This window comes from Oncorhynchus masou, chromosome 32, assembly GCF_036934945.1.
Source record: "Oncorhynchus masou masou isolate Uvic2021 chromosome 32, UVic_Omas_1.1, whole genome shotgun sequence".
In the NCBI taxonomy this organism is placed as follows: domain Eukaryota; kingdom Metazoa; phylum Chordata; class Actinopteri; order Salmoniformes; family Salmonidae; genus Oncorhynchus; species Oncorhynchus masou.
Window position 1 is genome coordinate 8,724,167 of NC_088243.1, and position 16,367 is coordinate 8,740,533.

General features: G+C 44.5%; 1 pseudogene; it reads left to right on the top strand.

Annotated features, from left to right (window-relative positions):
- LOC135526889 (neurexin-3a-like) overlaps window positions 1-15,305 on the top strand; it is a 264,933-nt pseudogene extending 249,628 nt beyond the window's left edge.
- The last annotated feature ends 1,062 nt before the right edge of the window (window positions 15,306-16,367 follow it).

Consider the following 16,367-nt stretch of genomic DNA (forward strand, 5'->3'; position numbering starts at 1 on the left):
CAAAATTGAGATTAAGAAATCACCACCAAGAAATGTTACATGCAAACAAAGCTTCATCATAGGTGAACAATGGAGAATATCTGTTTAGTAGAAGTAACCCCATTATACAACATGATAACGAGATACAGTCTATAGAGACGTTATTCATACAGTGTAGGTCCTATCCATGTGAAATGCCACAGTTGAAGAGTCCATGGTTACTGTAGGATTAGTGTTAGATTGTTAATTTGGTGAGATTTGTTTGCATCTAAATGTTTTAGCCTCTAAGTATGAGCTTCGATTTGACATTAGAATAGGGATTTTGGGTCTTAGTACAGTCAACAATAACTGCTTTTACTCGTGATTAGGGCTCGGAAACCTTCAGTGTACAGGATGTGTGTGTGTTGAGGGGGGGGGGGTGAATTTGTGAGTGACAGATGTGATTAATATTATTCTATTGGCCAGTAATGTCGGACGATATGGGCCTTTGACCAATGTATTTGTATCACTGTTTAATCCATTGAAAAGAATAAATATAAGATGAAGAAAAAAATGATTGGAAAATAAATAAGTTCTTTACTGTCGCGCTCACTATCCTCAAACTTCCTGTCATAAATCATAAATCAACCAGTGCATGTAGTTCCACATCTTTTAATGAAAGTGAAACCGAAACAACCAAAAAACAAACAGGTAAACAACAAAGACCGTGACGCAACCGAGGTGCACACAAACACACACGGATAAATAATTACCCACAACACACAGGTGGGGAAAAGGGTACCTAAGTATGGTTCTCAATCAGCGACAACGATTGACAGCTGCCTCTGATTGGGAAGCATACCAGACCAAACCCATAGAAATAGAAAACATAGAAAAAACACATAGAATGCCCACCCCCAACTCACGCCCTGAACAAACCAAAATAGAGACATACAGTGCCTTGCGAAAGTATTCGGCCCCCTTGAACTTTGCGACCTTTTGCCACATTTCAGGCTTCAAACATAAAGATATAAAACTGTATTTTTTTGTGAAGAATCAACAACAAGTGGGACACAATCATGAAGTAGAACGACATTTATTGGATATTTCAAACTTTTTTAACAAATCAAAAACTGAAACATTGGGCGTGCAAAATTATTCAGCCCCTTTACTTTCAGTGCAGCAAACTATCTCCAGAAGTTCAGTGAGGATCTCTGAATGATCCAATGTTGACCTAACTGACTAATGATGATAAATACAATCCACCTGTGTGTAATCAAGTCTCCGTATAAATGCACCTGCACTGTGATAGTCTCAGAGGTCCATTAAAAGCGCAGAGAGCATCATGAAGAACAAGGAACACACCAGGCAGGTCCGATACTGTTGTGAAGAAGTTTAAAGCCGGATTTGGATACAAAAAGATTTCCCAAGCTTTAAAACATCCCAAGGAGCACTGTGCAAGCGATAATATTGAAATGGAAGGAGTATCAGACCACTGCAAATCTACCAAGACCTGGCCCTCCCTCTAAACTTTCAGCTCATACAAGGAGAAGACTGATCAGAGATGCAGCCAAGAGGCCCATGATCACTCTGCATGAACTGCAGAGATCTACAGCTGAGGTGGGAGACTCTGTCCATAGGACAACAATCAGTCGTATATTGCACAAATCTGGCCTTTATGGAAGAGTGGCAAGAAGAAAGCCATTTCTTAAAGATATCCATAAAAAGTGTCCTTTAAAGTTTGCCACAAGCCACCTGGGAGACACACCAAACATGTTGAAGAAGGTGCTCTGGTCAGATGAAATCAAAATTGAACTTTTGGCAACAATGCAAAACGTTATGTTTGGCGTAAAAGCAACACTACTCATCACCCTGAACACACCATCTCCACTGTCAAACATGGTGGTGGCAGCATCATGGTTTGGGCCTGCTTTTCTTCAGCAGGGACAGGGAAGATGGTTAAAATTGATGGGAAGATGGCCGGAGCCAAATACAGGACCATTCTGGAAGAAAACCTGATGGAGTCTGCAAAAGACCTGAGACTGGGACGGAGATTTGTCTTCCAACAAGACAATGATCCAAAACATAAAGCAAAATCTACAATGGAATGGTTCAAAAATAAACATATCCAGGTGTTAGAATGGCCAAGTCAAAGTCCAGACCTGATTCCAATCGAGAATCTGTGGAAAGAACTGAAAACTGCTGTTCACAAATGCTCTCCATCCAACCTCACTGAGCTCGAGCTGTTTTGCAAGGAGGAATGGAAAAAATTTCAGTCTCTCGATGTGCAAAACTGATAGAGACATACCCCAAGCGACTTACAGCTGTAATTGCAGCAAAAGGTGGCGCTACAAAGTATTAACTTAAGGAGGCTGAATAATTTTGCACGCCCAATTTTTCAGTTTTTTATTTGTTAAAAAAGTTTGAAATATCCAATAAATGTTGTTCCACTTCATGATTGTGTCCCACTTGTTGTTGATTCTTCACAAAAAAATACAGTTTTATGTCTTTATGTTTGAAGCCTGAAATGTGGCAAAAGGTCGCAAAGTTCAAAGGGGCCGAATACTTTCGCAAGGCACTGTAAAAAAGGAACTAAGGTCAGGACATGACATTCACAGGATTTGATTTGACGCGTATTATTCATTAGTAGCTCTTTACTGGGCTATAGACCTATCTTTCCGTGACGCGTTACACTAAGTAAACCTATACTGTTAGGTTGAAGTGTCATGGGAGTTGGGTGTCGTGACAAACAATGGATGATATGCCCTAATGTTAAGCAAGTGCGGTGCTAAGAGTGTCCAACTCTATGGTAACGTTAACGTTACAGCCTCTTAGTGAAGCCAGCAAAATCTGGCGTGTTATATTTACTCTTTGTGAAGGATGTTCCTCTATGTCATTCAAATGTTTTTTGAGGAGACGCTAAAAAAACTTTGCCGGTTACAAAGCTACGTTCCGATGTATTGGTTCATTGTCACTTCATAGGGACTGGTCCAAATTCACGTTTCGGCCAATTACCACCCACAATTCCATGGTGAGTGCTGGCCGAGAATTATGGATATACTGACAAGATACATGTCTCTCTACCCTGATAATTGGAGTCATTGTCCACATAGCACCACAGCGGGCTGCCTAGCTCCCGCCTATCCTTTCTTTGGATTGGTGGATGCATCTCATTATTGTAATATTTCCCCCAAAAAATAATTGATGAGGGTGGGTGACTTCAATCGCCTGTATTCAATGGAAAGAAATGCTATGCTACTAGCCTCATTCCATGAATGTGCATAGCCATCTCGAGACAACTCCGATATAAAGTATATCGGTACACTCCTAACAACCTAAGCATTATGAAACTTATATTTGATCAAATAAACCTCATGTAGCAAATTTTTTGGTCGACCAAATTCGACACTCTCTCATTGACTTCCATGTAAACTCCTTGCTTGGTGGGCAAAACAATGAAAAAATGCCAACTGCTGGAGGGAGACAGATTTTCTGTAAATGTAGGCCTCTCTCTTCCTCTCTAGCTGTTTGAGAGTACTTGATGCCATTCACTGAGAAATAGTGCTATCAGGGATCCTTGGGACGTTCCTACGCTAACCCGAACCTAACCGTAACCTAACCCGAACGTAACCGTAACCTAACCCGAACCTTAACCGTAACCTAACCGTAACCTAACCCAAACCTTAACCGTAACCTAACCGTAACCTAACCCGAACCTAACCGTAACCTAACCCGAACCTTAACCGTAACCTAACCTGAACCTTAACCGTAACCTAACCCGAACCTTAACCCTAACCTAACCCAAACCTAACCGTAACCTAACCCGAACCTTAATCGTAACCTAACCCAAACCTAACCGTAACCTAACCCGAACCTAACCGTAACCTAACCGTAACCTAACCATAACCCAACCCGAACCTAACCGTAACCTAACCCAAACCTTAACCGTAACCTAACCCGAACTTAACCGTAACCTAACCCGAACCTTAACCTAACCCGAACCTAACCATAACCTAACCCGAACCTTAACCGTAACCATTTGTACGGACGTCCTAACTATCCTACAATATTTTTCCTTTCAAGTGACAGAATTCAGTGGCTACAGCCCTACAATCGATGAAAACACAGCTAAATACCTTGAACATGCGTCCTATGTTGTTTATTTCCAACTGGTTAGCATGAGGCAGCAGATTCATCAGAGCCTAAGCCAACAAAAATAGCTGGAATCATTGCAGTTTATCGTCCCTCTTACTAGACACAGTTTTTTTCATAAAAAAATATATTCTTTCTGGTGTTCCTAAATTCTTTAATTTATGTTATTTTCTCAAATGTAAGAAATCAGCTTTCTTAGAATCTTTGTAGGGCTGTTTTAAAGCACAATACATTCAGAAAATGAATATATATTTTTTTCATTACAGCTATAATTATACAAATATTGGCAGATATATCGGTTAACAGTGATTTTTTTTATCGGAATCGGATCGCAAAATCCCATATCGGTCAGGCTCTACCTATAATGTCTGGGGCTAATTAATGAAGGAAATAGCTATGGCATTTCAGGACAAACAACAGATAACATCAGGATGGTCTCAAATAGCCTTTGTTATAAAAGAGCCATACATTAAAGTATGTCTTAGTTATGAGTAATATTACGTGCTTTAGTGAAAATAATGTGAAGACTAAAATAGACTAAAATAATGAACATACTCCACCAATACTGGACCCAATATCTGCAGCTTGCAAAACAAAAAAAATCAGGGTTTTAACACTGCCAACTGACAGCAGAAGGAAACAAGAAACTGTCCAAATCAATGCAGCATCCCTCCAGGGGCTCTGTGCTCGTCTGCTTCTGTCTGGCATACTCTGTTTGTGCTGACTTCAAATGAACAGCACACACACACCCATGGCAGGGTGAGAACACACACACACACACACACACACAAATGACAGGGTGGGAACACACACTTACACACACACATGACAGGGTGGGAACACACACTTACACACACACACACACACGCACACACACTGATTTGGAATAATGGAAGGGATTTCGAGTCACTATGAAGGGTAAAAGCTGTGTAATTGTTGCATTGACTGCAGTGTTTTTCTGCTCAATACATATTTAAAATCGTACATTTTCGCAAACAAGGTGCTAGTCCAGTGTGCAATCATGATTGAATAAATATTGTTTTAGAAGAAAAGTACTCGTTGTTGCTTTTTAAAACAGTACCTGAACTATTTATTTCCTAAATATAACCAAACCTTTGCTTTCCACATTATGCAATTTTAAAAGTGACGAAAAATAAGATGCTCAAATGATCCCAAATTTAAATGAATCAGAAGACAAGTCAGTTTGACATGTCAAGCAGCTCTGCTATCATCATCTGCAATATACGCCTTCAATTACCCTGCTACTTTGAGTGGTTATAAATAAGCTCATTATATCGCCTCCTCTATTGAAAAAGGCCCTATTGGAAGGTGGAAAGCCAAGGTTTGGTTGGTGACGCAGGATGACTTTAACTTTGTGACCAACCATCGTTCTCAGGCAAGGGACCCGAGACCCTGTATGCTGGGCAAAAACTCAATGATAATGAGTGGCATACGGTGCGCGTGGTCCGCCGGGGAAAAACCTACAAGCTCACGGTGGATGATGACATAGCAGAAGGTATTATATCATCTACAGTCTGAGAGAAACAAGGGGTCTGCTTCATTTCAACTCCAGTCAATTCAGAAAGTTAAGCAGATTCCAATTCCAAATTCACCTAATTGAAAAGCATGGAAGAGAATTGGAATTGGAAGTTCAATCTACTTCCTGAATTGAAATGGAAGTGACCCCAAACCTGGAGAAAAAGTCCCTCATCTGCCACTGATTGTATTGGTGACATGTAATGGTGTTCTGGCACAGTTTAAGGATGACATGAATTACACATAATTTGCTAATTAAGATTAACTATCCTTTCAGTGTTTTCTTATGCTTTTTTTAAGTCATTATTAGAGAAGGGTGACTATGAACTGTTGACATTAATTAATAGGTCTGAATTGTTCTTGCATGAAGTTAATTAATTTGTAGTATTATGTTGTATTGAACCATATTGTACTGGCCAATATTCACCAGCTATTTAAATCCCTTTGTGTTCGTATCAGACGCTGTTTCCGCTGTTTCTGTTTCTATCTTGTTTTCTTTCTTTCCACCCCATCCTCTACTCCAGGCCAGATGGCGGGCGACCACACCCGTTTGGAGTTCCACAACATCGAGACGGGCATCATGACGGAGAGGCGCTTCGTCTCGACCATTCCCTCTAGCTTCATTGGACACCTACAGAGTCTCAGGTTCCTCTTTGCCCATATTCTTTGTTATATACTTTATCATATACTCTGTTATATACTTTGTGATATACTTTGTTTTAAACTTTGTCAGATTCTTTGTCATATACTTTGTCATATACTTTGTCATATAATTTGTTTTAAATACTTATTTTCCACCATAATTTGCAAATAAATTCATTTAAAATCCTACAATGTGATTTTCTGGATTTTTTCCCTCATTTTGTCTTTCATAGTTGAAGTGAACCTATAATGAAAATTACAGGTGTCTCTCATCTTTTTAAGTGGGAGAACTTGCACAATTGGTGGCTGACGAAATACTTTTTTGCCAAACTGTACGTTGTTATATACTTTGTTATATTCTTTGTTGTATTATTTCTGCTATATAATATATATCATCTTTATTTCACCCATAAAGACACAACAGTTTACAAACGCTTTACAGGCAATGCAAGAAGATTTGAATGTGACAACTATGCCATCCGATGGAATATGTTGACGTTGTTGAAATGATATCTGTTCTGGAGAAAGCCTATCTAAATCATGTAACATGGCTGTTATGTTTGGCTTTACTTCAGCAGGTGTTGATAACTTTGTCTCTAGCGAACGACAGGTCCCTTCCTGTGAACAAGATAGGGGTTTCTCTGTTTACATGCATCAGATAATATATTTATTCCCCACTCGACTTACTCCAGGTTCAACGGTATGCTGTATATAGATCTCTGTAAGAACGGAGACATCGACTTCTGTGAGCTCAACGCCCGCTTTGGCATGCGCTCCATCATCGCTGACCCTGTGACCTTCAAGTCTAAGAGCAGCTACCTGAGCCTGGCCACCCTGCATGCCTACACCACCATGCACCTCTTCTTTCAGTTCAAAACCACCTCGCCCGACGGATTCATACTGTTCAACAGTGGAGACGGCAACGACTTCATCGCTGTGGAGCTGGTTAAAGGGTGAGTGGGATCCCACCTGGTGTTAGACTTTCCTTGTTGACTTTCCTTTTGTTCCAGCACCACTATGAAAGACAATAGGTACACAGGGATGTTATCACAGAAGCATATTGTCACCACAGTAAGTGACTCTAACGAATACAGAAGTCGGATCTTGATTTGACCCATTTTGCCGCAGGAGGAAAATAATCCGACAGCAGGAGAATTTGAATACCTGAAGAAATATGTAGAATCACCATTAGTGTCAACTGGAAGAGCTGATTGAATTCAATGCACCATACCTACATTGTACCTTAGACTGCAGGGCAACTGGGCACCAGTTCAAGTAGCTCATGTAGGATATGTCCCGGCTACGTGCAGGCCACAGTGTCTTGTGTAAATGCATATGTGGACTTTAATAAATGGACATTTTTAGAGGTTAGATGTGTTTCTCTGTAAAAAAATAAATAATAATTTATCAGTTGTTTTATTTCATATGCAAATTAAATCTAATTTTATTGGTCGCATGCACCGAATACAGTTCAAGAAATAGAGTTAAGAAAATATTGACTAAATAAACTAAAGTAAGAAATGAAATAAAAAGTAACACAATCAAATTAAATAATAATGAGGCGAGATAAAGGGGATACCGATACCGAGTCAGAGTCAATGTGTCACGCCTTGGTCTAAGTATTTTGTGTTTTAGTTAATTAGTTGGTCAGGCCAGGGTGTGAGGAACCGTATTTAGGTAGCCTGGGTTTCACTGTGTATTTCGTGGGTGATTGTTCCTGTCTCTGTGTAGTTTCACCAGATAGGCTGTACTTAGGTTTCACGTTCCGTTTTGTTGTTTTGTATTTGTCTCAGTATTTTCATGTAATCGTCATTTGTTTCATTAAAAGACATGAGTAACCAACACGCTGCATTTCGGTCCGACTCTCTTTCGACAAACAAAGAACGCTGTTACAGAATCACCCACCACACACGGACCGAGCAGAGTGTTAACAGGCAGGAGCCACAGAAGAGGCAACAGAAGCAGCTTCAGTGGAAGAGGCTGCACCACTTGGAGAATTGGACATGGGAGGAAGAACTGGACGGAAAAGGACCCTGGGCTCAGCCTGGTGAATATCGCCGCCCCAAGGAGGAACTAGAGGCGACTAAAGCGGAGAGGCGCTGGTATGAGTAGGCAGCAAGGCGACGTGGATGGAAGCCCGGGAATCAGCCCCAAAAATTTATTGGGGGGGCTTACAGGGAGTATGGCTACGCCAGGTAGGAGACCTGCGCAAACTCCCTGTGCTTACCGGGGGGCTAGAGAGACCGGGCAGGCACCGTGTTATGCAGTGGTGCGCACGGTGTCCCCAGTGCGGGTGCATAGCCGGGGGCGGTATATTTCAGCTCCGCGTATCGGCCGGGCTAGATTGAGCGTCGAGCCAAATGCCATGAAGCCGGCTCTACGCATCTGGTCCCCATTGCGTCTCCTTGGGCCGGCTTACGTGGTACCAGCCTTGCGCTCGGTGTCTCCGGTTCGCCTACATAGCCCAGTGCGGGCTATTCCACCTTGCCGCACTGGCATTCAACCGGGTAAGGTTGGGCAGACTCGGTGCTCAAGAGCTCCAGTGCGCCTGCATGGTCCGGTCTATCCAGTACCACCTCCACACCCCAGCCCTCCGGTAGCAGCTCCCCGCACCAGGCTTCCTGTGCGTGTCCTCGGCCCAATACCACCAGTGCCAGCACCACGCATCAGGCCTACAGTGCGCCTCGCCTCTCCTGCGCTGTCGGAGCTTTTCTCCTCTCCTGCGCTGTCGGAGTCTCCCGCCTGTTCAGCGCTCCTAGAGCCTTCCTCCTCTACAGCGCTGCCGGAGCCTCCTGCCTGTTCCCAGCCTGAGCTGCCAGTCTGCATGGAGCAGCCTGAGCTGCCAGTCTGCATGGAGCAGCCAGAGCTGCCAGTCTGCATGGAGCAGCCAGAGCTGCCAGTCTGCATGGAGCAGCCAGAGCTGTCAGTATGTAAGAAGCCGCCAGAGCCGTCAATCTGCATGGAGCAGCCAGAGCCGCCAGTCAGCATGGAGCAGCCAGAGCCGTCAGTCAGCATGAAGCAGCCAGAGCCGTCAGTCTGCCAGGATCCGCCAGTCAGCCAGACTCTTCCAGATCTGCCAGTCAGCCAGACTCTGCCAGATCTGCCAGTCAGCCAGACTCTTCCAGATCTGCCAGTCAACCAGACTCTTCTAGATCTGCCAGTGGGCCAGACTCTTCCAGATCTGCCAGTCGGCCAGACTCTTCCAGATCTGCCAGTCGGCCAGACTCTTCCAGATCTGCCAGTCAGCCAGACTCTTCCAGATCTGCCAGTCAACCAGACTCTTCTAGATCTGCCAGTGGGCCAGACTCTTCCAGATCTGCCAGTCGGCCAGACTCTTCCAGATCTGCCAGTCGGCCAGACTCTTCCAGATCTGCCAGTCGGCCAGACTCTTCCAGATCTGCCAGTCGGCCAGACTCTTCCAGATCTGCCAGTCGACCAGACTCTTCCAGATCTGCCAGTCGACCAGACTCTTCCAGATCTGCCAGTCGACCAGACTCTTCCAGATCTGCTAGTCAGCCAGGATCTGCCAGAACTGCCAGCCAGCCAGGATCTGCCGGATTCAACTGCCTGGCCTGGGCTTCCTCTCAGTGCTGGGTTTCCTTTCAGTGCTGGGCTTCCTCTCAGTGCTGGGCTTCCTCTGTTCCAAGCTGCCCCTCTGTCCTGAGCTTCCCCTCTGTCCCGAGCTGCCCTTCTGTCCCGAGCTGCCCCTCAGTCCAGTGGGGTTCTGGGTGAGGACTACTAGGCCATGGTCGGCGGCGAGGGTGGATTATCCCAGGACGCGTAGGGGAGGAACTATGACATTAATGGAGTGGGGTCCACGTCCCGAGCCGGAACCGCCACCATGGACGGACGCCCACCCGGACCCTCCCTGTGGTTTTGAGGTGCGTCCGGGAGTCCGCACCTTAGTGGGGGGGGGGGTTCTGTCAGTTAATTAGTTGGTCAGGCCAGGGTGTGACATGGGTTTATGTTATTGTGTTGTCGTATTGGGGTTTTTGTAGGCATTGGGATTGTGGTTGATTAGGGGTGTGTTTAGTTTAGGTTTGGCTGCCTGAGGCAGTTCTCAATCAGAGTCAGGTGATTCTTGTTGTCTCTGATGGGGAACCGTATTTAGGTAGCCTGGGTTTCACTGTGTATTTCGTGGGTGATTGTTCCTGTCTCTGTGGAGTTTCACCAGATAGGCTGTACTTAGGTTTCACGTTCCGTTTTGTTGTTTTGTATTTGTCTCAGTATTTTCATGTAATCGTCATTTGTTTCATCAAAAGACATGAGTAACCAACACGCTGCATTTCGGTCCGACTCTCTTTCGACAAACGAAGAACGCCAATACACAATGTTTGATTTTTTATTTATTTTTTATTTCACCTTTATTTAACCAGGTAGTCAAGTTGAGAAGAAGTTCTCATTTACAATTGCGACCTGGCCAAGATAAAGCAAAGCAGTTCGACACATACAATGACACAGAGTTACACATGGAGTAAAACAAACATACAGTCAATAATACAGTAGAAACAAGTCTATATACGATGTGAGCAAATGAGGTGAGATAAGGGAGGTAAAGGCAAAAAAAAGGCCATGGTGGCAAAGTAAATACAATATAGCAAGTAAAACACTGGAATGGTAGATTTGCAGTGGAAGAATGTACAAATGTGCAGAGGTACACATTAGTACAGGCATTGTAAAAACAAAGGGGAGGGACAGTCTTGACTTGGGTGACTAAAGTCTTTGACAATGTTTTGTGCCTTCCAATGGGCAGTATAAGTGGAAAGATAGGCCTCAGGGCCTGTATTGGTCCAGCGGCTGACCCAGGCACATATATGATAGAGTCGGCAGGAGTAAACCACACTGCCCTTTGACCTCTGCCTGCCACTATCTCCCCCACCTACGCACTACCTCCCCTATCTTTCCCTTCATCCCCCTATCTTTCCCTACCTCCCGCTATCTTTCCCTACCTCCCCTACCTTTCCCTACCTCCCCCTATCTTTCCCTACCTCTCCTATATTTCCCTACCTCACCCTAACTTTCCTTATATTTCCCTCCCACTCACTAACTTTCCCTATCTTTCCCTACCTGCCCCTATCTCTCCTACCTCCCCTATCTTTCACTACCTCCCCTATTTGTCCTCCCCCTATCTTTCCTCACCTCCCCCTACCTTTCCCTACCTCCCCTATCTGTCGCTACCTCATCCTATCTTTCCTTACCACGCCCTTATCTCCCCCTTATCTTTCCCTTCCTCCCCTACCTCCCATATCTTTCCCTACCTCTCCCTGTCTTTCCCTTCATCCTCCTATCTTTCCCTACCTCCCCCCATCTTTCCTACCTCCCCCCATCTTTCCATATCTTTCCCTACCTCCCCCTATCTTTCCCTACCTCCCCCTACCTTTCCCTACCTCCCCCTACCTTTCCCTACCTCCCCTATCTGTCCCTACCTCCTTATCTTTCCTTACCTTCCCCTTATATTTTCACACCTCCCGCTATTTTTCCTTTTATTTCCCTACCTCCCCGATCTATCTTTCCCTACCTCCCCTATCTTTCCCTTCCTCCCCTATCTTTCCCTACCCCCCTATCTTTCCCTACCTCCCCCTATCTTTCCCTACCTCCCCCCTATCTTTCCCTATCCTCCCCCTATCTTTCCCTCCCCCTATCTTTCCCTACCCCCCCTATCTTTCCCTACCTCCCCCCCTACCTTTCCCTACCTCTCCCTGTCTTTCCCTTTATCCCCCTATTTCTCCCTACCTACCCCTATCTTTCCCTACCTCCCACTATTTTCCATATCTTTCCATACCCCTCCTTTCTTTACCTACCTCCTCCTACCTTTCCTTACCTCCTTCTATCTTTCCTTACCTCCCCCTTATCTTTCCCTTCCTCCCCCTTATCTTTCCCTTCCTCCCCTACCTCCCATATCTTTTACTACCCCCCTTATCTTTTCCTACCTCCTGCTATTTTTCCTTTTATTCCCCTACCTCCCTATTTTCCCTACCTCCCCCTACCTTTCCCTACCTCCCCCTATTTTCCCTACCTCCCCTTCTGTCCCTACCTCCTCCTATCTTTCCTTACCTTCCCCTTATATTTTCCCACCTCCTGCTATTTTTCCTTTTATTTCCCTACCTCCCCCTATCTTTCCCTACATCCACTATCTTTCCCTACCTCCCCTATCCTTCCCTACATCCACTATCTTTCCCTATCTTTACCTACCTCCTCCTACCTTTCCTTACCTCCTTCTATCTTTCCTTTCCCCCTTATCTTTCCCTACCTCCCCCCTTATCTTTCCCTTCCTCCCCCTCCCATCAATATCTTTTCCTCCTCCTATCTTTTACCTTCCCCCTTTATTTTCCCTACCTCCCCCTATTTTTCCCTACCTCCCCTTTTTCCCCTACCTCCCCTATCTTCCCTACCTCCCCCTATCTTTCCCTTCCCTACCTCCCCTATATGTGATTAGTTCCTACATTGGACTATAGTTTGTCCCTACCTCCTTATCTTTAGTGGACTTTTATCTTTCCCACCTCCTGCTATTTTCCTTTTATTTCCCTACCTCCCCTATCTTTCCCTACATCCACTATCTTTCCCTACCTCCCCCTATCCTTCCCTACATCCACTATCTTTCCCTATCTTTCCCTACCTACCCATATCTTTCCCTACCCCCCCCTATTTTGCCTTTTATTCCCCTACCTCTCCCTGTCTTTCCCTTCATCCTCCAATCTTTCCCTACCTCCCCTATATTTCCCTGCCTCCCCCATCTTTCCCTTACCCCCTATATTTCCCTACCTACCCCTATCTCTCCCTACCTCCCCCCGTATCTTTCCTGACCTCCCCCTATCTTTCACTACCTCCCCTATCCTCCCTATCAAATTATATTTCCCTTCCTCTCCCTATCTTTCCCTACCTCACCCTATCTTTCCCTACCTCCCCCTATCTTTCACTACCTCCCCCTATCTTTCCCTAACCCCCTACTACCTCCCCCTATCTTTCCCTACCTAATCCCCCTATCCCTTTCTTTCACTACCTCCCCCTATCTCTTCCCTACCTACCCATATCTTTCCCTACCTCCCCCTATCTTTCACTACCTCCCCTATCTTTCCCTACCTCCCCCTATCTTTCCCTACCTCCCCCTATCTTTCCCTACCTCCCCTATCTTTCCCTACCTCCCCTATCTTTCCCTCTTTCTTTCCTACCTCCCCCTATCTTTCCCTACCTCCCCCTATCTTTCCCTACCTCCCCTATCTTTCCCTACCTCCCCTATCTTTCCCTACCTCCCCCTATCTTTCCCTACCCTCCCCCTATTTTTCCTACCTAATATCTTTGATCTTGATCTCTTTCCTACCTCCCCCTATCTTTTACCTCCCTATCTTTCCCTAATCCCCTATCTTTCTCCTCCCCCTATCTTTCCCTACCAGTGGCCCTATCAATCCCTACCTCCCCCTATCTTCCCTACCTCCCCCTATCTTTCCCTAATTTCATCTCCCCTGTCTTTCACTACCTGAATCTTTCCCTAGGCCTCCCCCTATCTTTCCCTATTAGTTTTACCTCCCCCTATCATTCCCTACCTCCCCTATCTTTCCCTACCTCCCCTATCTTTCCCTACCTCCCCCTATCTTTCCCTACCTCCCCTATCTTTCCCTAGTCCCCATCTTTCCCTACCTTATCTATTGTCCCCCTATTATCCCTAGTCCCTATCTTATTATTATATAACAGACTACCTCCCCCTATCTTTCCCTGACCTCCCCCTATCTTTCCCTACCTCCCCTATCTTTCATATAACTTCTTTCCCTACATTTCTTTCCCTACCTCCCCCTTACTGTTAAAATACATATAGGCCTATCTTTCCCTACAGAGGAGTTATCTTTCCCTATATTCTTCCCTACCTGACCCCTATCTTTCCCTAGAGTATCTTTCAACCTCCCCCTATCTTTCCTGACTATGATATATAAGCTTTCCCTACCTTGACCCTATCTTTCCCTACAAAAGAGTATCTAATTAGATCCGACATCCCCCTATCTTTCACTACATATCTTTCCCTACCTCCCCTATCTTTCCCTACCTCCCCTAACCCTACCTCCCCTATCTTTCCCTACCTCCCCCTATCTTTCACTACATCCCCCTATCTTTCCCTACATCCCCCTATCTTTCCCTACCTCCCCCTATCTTTCCCTACCTCCCCCTATCTTTCCCTACCTCCCCCTATCTTTCCCTACCTCCCCCTATCTTTCCATTCCTATTTTTCAATAATATATAGGCTACTGTTGATCTCTTTTTGGGGTGTTTTTTGGCCTTTAAAATCAAATCCTCTTTCATGCGCCATTGCACTTCATTCCGTTTGCTTCCGTACTATTCTCAATTTCATCTTGTCTTTACATGTGATATTATAGGCCTGTATATGTGATTAGTTTTGAAAGGCTACATTAGACTATAGTTTTAGGTGTAGCCTACTGTATGTCTGTATTTCGGATATGTTGTAGTGGACACCATTATCTATTGTGTTATTAGTTATTATTATTATTATAAAAACCAAAGGTTGTTGATATGTATGGTTGTATTTCAGATACACTTGTTTGTACATTTTACATACTGTTAAAATACATATACCTGAATAGTAAGACAGTTATTCATAACTGTTTGTGCTTTATTGAGCAAGCGACAGGTAGATGATATTCATAACTGTTCCGAGACTGCTACAAAAGAGTTTCAAATTGGATCCGACATCTGTATCTCTAGATATATAACAGAATGGATGAATGTTTTTGACATATTCTAATCAGACCAACCACTCCACTATAACATCTCCCCTGCTGCACCACCTCTATCGGTACAACAGGTGTTCTATTCAGTGACCAGGGTAACCTATATAACAGATGTGTTTGATCTTGGCAATGGGCCCAATGTCATCAAAGGCAACAGCGACCGGGCTATATATGACAACCAGTGGCACAATGTGGTCATCACTTGACAACAGCAACATTCACACTCTGAAGGTGGACGCCAACAACCAGTCAGGTGGTCATATAACAAGAACCTCGACCTGAAGGTAGAGTATATAACAGAGGGTCTTTATTGACCTGACAGGTAGAGTATATAACAGAGGGAGTTTATTGACCTGACAGGTAGAGTATATAACAGAGTTTATTGATAACAGAGGGAGTTTATTGACCTGACAGGTAGAGTATATAACAGAGGGAGTTTATTGACCTGACAGGTAGAGTATATAACAGAGGGAGTTTATTGACCTGACAGGTAGAGTATATAACAGAGGGAGTTTATTCACCTGACAGGTAGAGTATATAACAGAGGGAGTTTATTGACCTGACAGGTAGAGTATATAACAGAGGGAGTTTATTGACCTGACAGGTAGAGTATATAACAGAGGGAGTTTATTCACCTGACAGGTAGAGTATATAACAGAGGGAGTATATTGACCTGACAGGTAGACTATATAACAGAGGGAGTTTATTGACCTGACAGGTAGAGTATATAACAGAGGTGGTTCAGTGACCTGACAGGTAGACTATATAACAGAGGGAGTTTATTGACCTGACAGGTAGAGTATATAACAGAGGGAGTTTATTGACCTGACAGGTAGACTATATAACAGAGGTGGTTCAGTGACCTGACAGGTGGAGGTTGATTGTGACTAACCTTGCCTGAGACCTGAATATCCAGGTCCTAGAGCTACAGCTTTAGTGGACTATTCTGGTGTTGAGTTACACACGTTCACCTTGGTTGGTTAAGATGAATTCTTAGAGTATTTTACATTTTATTTATTTCTATCATATTTATTTACAGATACAGGACTATAAAAGATTTATTTGACCACCAGAACAGTCAAATAAAGTACTTAGTGATGAAGCTAGACTGTCAGTACATGTCGGGGTCCTCCTCCCTCCAGGTGACCTGTTTATCGCTGGGCTGGGCCCTGGTATGTACGGTAGCCTGCCCAAGCTGGTGGCATCCAGGGACGGTTTCCAGGGCTGCCTGGCCTCAGTGGACCTCAACGGCCGCCTCCCTGACCTCCTCCAGGACGCGCTGTTCCGCAGCGGGCAGATCGAGCGCGGATGCGAAGGTACACCCTCCCTCAAAACCATGTCCGA